We start from the raw sequence: 7,514 nt of genomic DNA on the forward strand, positions 1-7,514 counted from the left end.
ATAATTGAATGAAAATCATAAAAAAGGATTGTTGACTAGTCACTTGTTTATTTTGCAGAAAAGTGCCACAAGGCGCAAAATCCTTCTACTACAAACGATCAAGTGATGGAGTCAAAGACCCGAGCGAGAAGAAAAGAAGTTACCAGGGGCTACCTAAAGAAGAGAAGGGATCTTCTTGCAAAGAAAGAAGAAAGCAGGACGGTCAATGTGAAAATGTCCAGATCAGCCGTGAGGGGATGAAAATCCGGGGGATTGGATGATTTGCCTCACTTTACAAGGGTTGGATGATTTGCCCTGTGCTTGTCTCAATGACATTGGCCCCGGGCCCCACCCGGTAGCCTCTCAGGAGGGCAAATGATCAAATGGAGAAGTAAAGTGGGGTAAAAATCTAATTTCTCATCAAAATCCCTAGCACGCCTCCATTCCCCATCGGGCCTGGCATCGCTCTCTTTCCCATACCCTCCTTCTCCACCTCCGGCCGCCGCCACGGTCAGGCCGGCGTGGTGGTGCGCCTCCCGCCTCATCACCCATCTCCATCCACCACTCCACCATCACCCTGCACCACCAGCACCCCCACCATCATTCCGCGCCATCCATCCACCATCTCCAGCCACCGCCGCATCTGGCGCGACCCACCAAACTGCCCGTCTGGTGTCCCGCGCGAGCACGCCATCCACCACTTCCACTCCTCCCTCTCTGTTGTTGCTGCTCCTTCCTCTGCTCTCTGCCTGCTGGTGCTTCTTCCCCTTCCCTTGCCCCAACCTGCTGCTTCTTCTTCTCCACGAACCTGCTGCTCTTCTTCTTCTCTCAACGCTCCTGCTGCTCCTTCTCTTTGCGCCTCCTTGCTGATGCCCTTCTCTGAACCTGCTGCTGCTACTGCGCCTTGCTGCTCTTCTACTACCCTCGCTGCTGCTTCTTCTCTCAACCTGCTACTGCCCCCTGCTACTCTTCTCTCTGTACTCTTGCTGTTGCGCCTCTATCCTCTTCTTCCTCAAATCCTGCTGCTGCTCCTTTCTCCCTAATTCCCTTCTTCTCCCTTCCTTGCTGCTGTTCCTTTCTGAAGAAAACGACCCTGCTGTTCTTCTATGAATCCCCAACTCGCTCCTGCAGTTTCTATCTCTTTCTCTCTCTGTAATTCACAGGAGTTAGTACTGTATAATATAGTGATTTGTTCAATTTCAGACTTGGTGTTTGTAGTGTTATATTGGTGATCTGTGAGCTGAACCGTGGCATGTGTCACTCAGTTTGTATGCTTGATAATTAGCTATATATATCCCCTGTCCATTTCTTGCTTAAGAACCTTGTTTCATTGTGTAGTCTCTGTGATAGCTCCAGTACATGTGATTTTTGTGTTGTCTCAAGTACCTGTTATATATATACATATGTGTGTGTCTGTGATGTGATACATTTATGTTCTGTCCTACAACCTTGTTTCTTCCCCCTGTTAATTGTTAGATATATATATAGATATGTTCATGTCTTTTTAATTCCTTAGCCGTTTGATGTTTGCTTGTTTTAGCATTTTCTTTCTCAAGTATAACGAAAATATCAAAAAGACCGAGTAAAGATAATCTTCATCTCCCTTTGCTTCTGCGTCATTTCCTTTGTTGATGATCTTTGTTAGTGTTAGGTTTATTTTCTGTTTTCATCACCCAATATTGTGTTACCTAGATTTAGCCTAGTGTAGTCGCTGATCGCCTAGTTCCTGAGGAGAACACGACACTTGCAGATTTGGGCGAAATATCCCACTGTACTTTCAATTGATCATTTTGGCGCCGTTGCCGGGGACTAGCGTCGTGCGACCGTGTTAGGCTATAGACTAGGTTTTTCTTCTTTTTCTAGTTTGTGCCATATATTTGTGATATATCTCTAACTCCTAACCCGTGTTCTAGTTTATTTCCTCTTTGTTTTCTTTTCCTTTTTGCAGGTTAGAACTATCTTCTCGGTAATGGCTTACTATTCAGATCATCATGCTTATGCGAGCAACACTACAAACAGCACGGAAAGTATTCAAGAACTGATAAGTAAGATTTCCCATCGATTAGATGATTTAGCTCGGCAGCGAGAAGTAGTTTTTGAGGATAGGTCTAGCTCTTATGATCCTTATTCTAGAGGTCATCCTTATGTTGCTCCTACATGCCATATTTGTGGATTTCAGGGCCATTCACCCGCTGAATGTCAGCGTGGTTACTCTCACCCTCCCGATTGTTATGGCATGAGCTTCGCCCCACAGCCTAGCTCATACCAAAACAATTACTCATATGGGTGGCCTGAAAACCAGAATATGTCATATAGGAACAACAGCCCTGAGATCTCATCGTTTGCCTCTAGTTATCCATTGCAGGGAATTAGGTACAATGAGGAGAGCCACAACCATGCACCACAACAGTTTTATTCACCTCCTACTCATATACCGCAGCACCAGGAGATGTGTCCAATGGAGTTAAATGGTCCTCCATTTGGTCAACCAACAACTCCAGCACCTGTTGTGCAATCTCATGTGCAAGTGCCCACACAAGATGAGTTCGATGACATAGACAAGCTCACACTTTTGAGTCTCGAGTTCACTTGGAGTGCCGAGGATGATCCTATTAGGAAGGTGATACTTGAGGAAATGAAGAAGATTAAGAGTGGAAAGGAGCTAGTGGAAGAAGTAAGGAAGATTGAGAAGAACATCAACGCTGGCAGTACTATCTCTTCCCTCCTTGAGCTGAGTGTTGCTGGGATATACCTTGAGGTGTGTGAGGTTCGAACACCTTCACATTCAGCTGAGCAAGATAGCGAGAGTCCAGAGGAAGAGATACTTCAGATCCAAGAAGAGATTCTCGAAGCCAAGGCACAAGATGATCCAGAGCTCAACTACCCAAGTGATCAGGTCGAAGACCTTGAAGATCCAATGTAAATCCTTCCTGAAGAAGTAAAAGAAGCTCCTGTAGTTGAAGATGAAGAACCAGAAATCATTTGCCCATCGTCATACAAGAGCGTGATGTAGCAGGTTTATCTAATCCTCTTGATGACATGCGTCCATATGATCTGTTTGCTACTACTTTGCATTGCATGATACCATCAATTAAGCTAGACTTGAAAAACTGTTTGCTTGGACATGATCATACATACCCTGTTATTGGCATTTCTCTCATTTATGATGACACTTATTCTCCTTATGCTAGTCCTATGCTTTTAATGAAACATATCATTCCCATGCTAGTCTTGAGCTTAATGATAAATATCATCCTCATGTTAGTGTTGACCTTGCTGATTTCTACCATCCTAAATATGTGCTTTATAGCTATGCTTATGTAATTGGATACTCGATTGATGACTTGGAGGGTATTATCCCTACCGCTTGCATCGTCTCTTTTGTGGAGTGTTCTTTCAGGTTTTTGCTTCTGCATCGTTCACTTCATGCTGATCAGGTTCGAGGTGACATTCCTTGGGACCCTGGTGGACTCAGAGCATGGGGATGAGGAGAAGCAAGGGGGCACACACGAAGAAGAGTGAAGCTGGAGCATCCATGAGGAAGCAAAAGGAAGAGCTGCAGTTCAGAGAGTGATTGTGCGAGACCTACATCATATAAGCTCGGTGAGATGTTTCATGACCCATTCTGAAATAATCATCCATTGATGCTTGCTGAATTAAATTGCTTTTTGGTTTCTTGAGTCATTTCTTAAATATCGTCCCACTAAATTTTACCTTCGACATATGGTGCTTGATGTGAATATGTGAGTTGATTGTTGAATGCCTTGTAAACTAGTGATCTACACAATGCTTGCTTTGCTGAAAGTAGTGGAAGCTATTAGTTTTGAGTGCTCAAATCCCTAGTACACTAGAAAACTTAATCATTTTCTGCTTTTACCTTGATACACCTAGATCATTAAGTGTCAGATGCTGAGTTTGTGCCCAATGTGTTCCCATTCAGAGCAATCATTTCACCACTATGGATTAGCATGCTATGTTCTCTGGATTGGTAGCATGTGAACCAGACCTGGTTGAATGATGATTCTTGTGTTTGTTCATTAAAAAAGGCATATCTTATAGTGAATAATTATTTGATCTACCTAACAGTAGCATGTCATGTTCCCTGGATCGGTGGCTTGTGAAATCTGGTTGGATCGGATAGGAGTTAATTATATTAAAAAAATGTAATTGTCGAACCAGGTGTATACCATGTTCTCGGGATCGGTGGTATGTTCCTTTGGGGAGACAAACTAAAAAAAACTAATTATTGGTCGAGCCAGGTGTATACCATATTCTCGGGATCGGTGGTATGTTCCTTCGGTGAGACTGATAAAATATTATCATTACTTCCTTCAAATTTAATAAGTGGTTCAACCACAATGTTATATTTCTGCTAATAAGTGATTTAATTCAAGTTCCTTTTGTTCTCAGGATCATGCTCTCTTAGGAACCTTTTGGCACAGTCAGCATTTGAACTTGCTAATCTTCGTTTATCATTGCAAAAGTTTAAAATGGTCGAGTTTACTAGTGTCTTATTGATATGTAGCACTCTTAACCATTAATTTTCACTAGCCAAGTCCAAAGCATGCACTGTTTAGAGATCTACTTCACTTGACATTCTCTAGTCAGTTCACTGTTCATGTTCTTGCTCTTGTCACCCTTTGCTTGAGGACAAGCAAAGATTTAAGTGTGGGGGAACTTGATAAGCACATTTCTTATACATAATTTTGGCATACAAATATACCATTTATTGAGTTCTGACCACCAATTCTTGTTTTAAATATAGAATAATTGAATGAAAATCATAAAAAAGGATTGTTGACCAGTCACTTGTTTATTTTGCAGAAAAGTGTGACAAGGCACAAAATCCTTCTACTACAAATGATCAAGTGATGGAGTCAAGGTCCCGAGCGAGAAGAAAAGAAGTTACCAGGGGCTAGCTAAAGAAGAGAAGGGATCTTCTTGTGAAGAAAGAAGAAAGCAGGAGGGTCAATGTGAAAATGTCCAGATCAGCCGTGAGGGGATCAAAATCCCTAGCACGCCTCCATTCCCCATCGGGCCTGGCATCGCTCTCTTTCCCTCACCCTCCTTCTCCACCTCCGGCCGCCGCCACGGTTAGGCCGGCGTGGTGGTGCACCTCCCGCCTCATCACCCATCTCCATCCACCACTCCACCATCACCCTGCACCACCAGCACCCCCACCATCATTCCGCGCCATCCATCCACCATCTCCAGCCACCGCCGCATCTGGCGCGACCCACCAAACTGCCCGTCTGGTGTCCCGCGCGAGCACGCCATCCACCACTTCCACTCCTCCCTCTCTGTTGTTGCTGCTCCTTCCTCTGCTCTCTGCCTGCTGGTGCTTCTTCCCCTTCCCTTGCCCCAACCTGCTGCTTCTTCTTCTCCACGAACCTGCTGCTCTTCTTCTTCTCTCAACGCTCCTGCTGCTCCTTCTCTTTGCGCCTCCTTGCTGATGCCCTTCTCTGAACCTGCTGCTGCTACTGCGCCTTGCTGCTCTTCTACTACCCTCGCTGCTGCTTCTTCTCTCAACCTGCTACTGCCCCCTGCTACTCTTCTCTCTGTACTCTTGCTGTTGCGCCTCTATCCTCTTCTTCCTCAAATCCTGCTGCTGCTCCTTTCTCCCTAATTCCCTTCTTCTCCCTTCCTTGCTGCTGTTCCTTTCTGAAGAAAACGACCCTGCTGTTCTTCTATGAATCCCCAACTCGCTCCTGCAGTTTCTATCTCTTTCTCTCTCTGTAATTCACAGGAGTTAGTACTGTATAATATAGTGATTTGTTCAATTTCAGACTTGGTGTTTGTAGTGTTATATTGGTGATCTGTGAGCTGAACCGTGCATGTCTCATTGAGAGGAAAATACAGGAAAATGTATACTGGGTTCAAAAATATAGAAGTGTCGTGCATGGTTATACTCATGTTATCTCGCAATCGATTCTTCACAGGAAACTACCATGTCATGCATGTTATGTAATCATGTTCTATCCTCACAAACAAATTCTTCAAGGAAACTAACAGACTATGCATTGTTATATACTCATGTTCTATGGGAATTTTTTTGCGAGGATATTATTCTAGCCATTTATTGCTGAAGGGCGAATATAGGTATGTACACATGGTAAGCATTACAGGATTTCACTACTTTCAAATATAGAGTTCTTCATATGCACATTTACTTCCCTAATGTATGGTTAGATAAAATCAACAGTGTGATGCATGTTTATACATCACGAAAATGAGGAAACTAACATGCCTATTGATACACACTCATATTTAGTAGTATATTCATATTACTATAAAATAAGGAGAATATCCATATCTACCTAACCATTTGATTATTCAAGGGTACAAATTGGCTGTAATGACATGGTCACAATCGCATGAATTAACTCATTCCAAATGTAGCTAATTTACGGCGTCTCTAATACATTGCCATAGTTCTATTCAAATTCTGCTCAAAAAGGGATATGCCAATCATCACAAAAAGTTCAAACAGTGTCATGGCGTTATCATTAACATCAGATGAAAACAACTTACACGCGCCGTCCCAGCAATACGTGGCGCCATCTGCTTTGTCGATCGCGTAGATGATGCCATTGTGTTCAATAGCATCACACAAGTGTGTATCAGCTTTGACGATCCACTGCGAGCTGAGTTGTCTCCAGCTAAAGAGGGCACCGGCGTATAGATAGGCGAGTCCATAGTCGAACAAGGCAATTAGTTTGAAGTCTGCGTAATCCGCATGTCGTGTGGGCACTTGGCATATTACAATCTTCTGCAAAACAAGGTCCGTCCAACTGACGTGGTAATCTAGATGACTTGGACCACAACGGTAAAACCCTATATAATCCAATGGAGGAAGGATAATCTCATGGGAGGTCTGCAAGTTGACGAGCACCAACTTTCTCCCGTCTTCTCTGACGGCAGCCATCCAGTGGGAGTTCATGCTGACCCAGTACATACCTGACAAGAAGTTTCAGGTGATTGTGATCGGATCGAAGTCAGGGGAAATGATGTACGGCGACCCACTACATACCTGCAAAGAAGTTTCGGCTAATGGAGGTCGAATTGAAGTCGAGGGGCATCATGTATGCCTCCGTATCATGGGGAGAGAATCTCGCAAGACCAGATAGCAGCAAGCAGGGTGTCTTGAAAAGCTTAGGCCTCGCTTCGACGATGGTCGTGTGCATGTCCCTCGAGCATGTAGCTAGCCGCACGGCGCTCAACATATCCATACACGAACAACAGAGGTCGAGGATGTCACTTGGGAGATTGCGCCAATCGCGGCTCATATGGATGCTGCGCGGTTCACGTTCGGCCATGGTGGAGTTTGTAAGGTGGGGTTTTTTGGGTCTTGATTTACGGGGGAGAAGGCTCTCGGTGCTGGAGCGGCTAGCGAGGGAATAGTGGTACTGGGGGAGGCGAGCGAGGCGAGGGTACGCGGGGGCACAGTGAGATGATGAAGAGTGATCTCAGGATCTCCGGCGAGATGGAGATGGAGTGGTGCTATGGGAGAGGGAGATGAGGCGAGGCATGCTATA

At 44.6% G+C, this 7,514-nt stretch overlaps 1 long non-coding RNA gene across 1 annotated transcript; it reads left to right on the top strand.

Moving 5' to 3' along the window:
- The first annotated feature begins 413 nt into the window (after positions 1 to 413).
- LOC109742088 (uncharacterized) lies at positions 414 to 5,900 on the top strand. The gene is made up of 2 exons (XR_012181846.1): positions 414 to 3,582; positions 4,804 to 5,900. It is a non-coding gene; the product is annotated as an uncharacterized lncRNA (long non-coding RNA).
- Positions 5,901 to 7,514: the final 1,614 nt, after the last annotated feature.

This window comes from Aegilops tauschii, chromosome 4, assembly GCF_002575655.3.
Source record: "Aegilops tauschii subsp. strangulata cultivar AL8/78 chromosome 4, Aet v6.0, whole genome shotgun sequence".
Lineage (NCBI taxonomy): Eukaryota > Viridiplantae > Streptophyta > Magnoliopsida > Poales > Poaceae > Aegilops > Aegilops tauschii.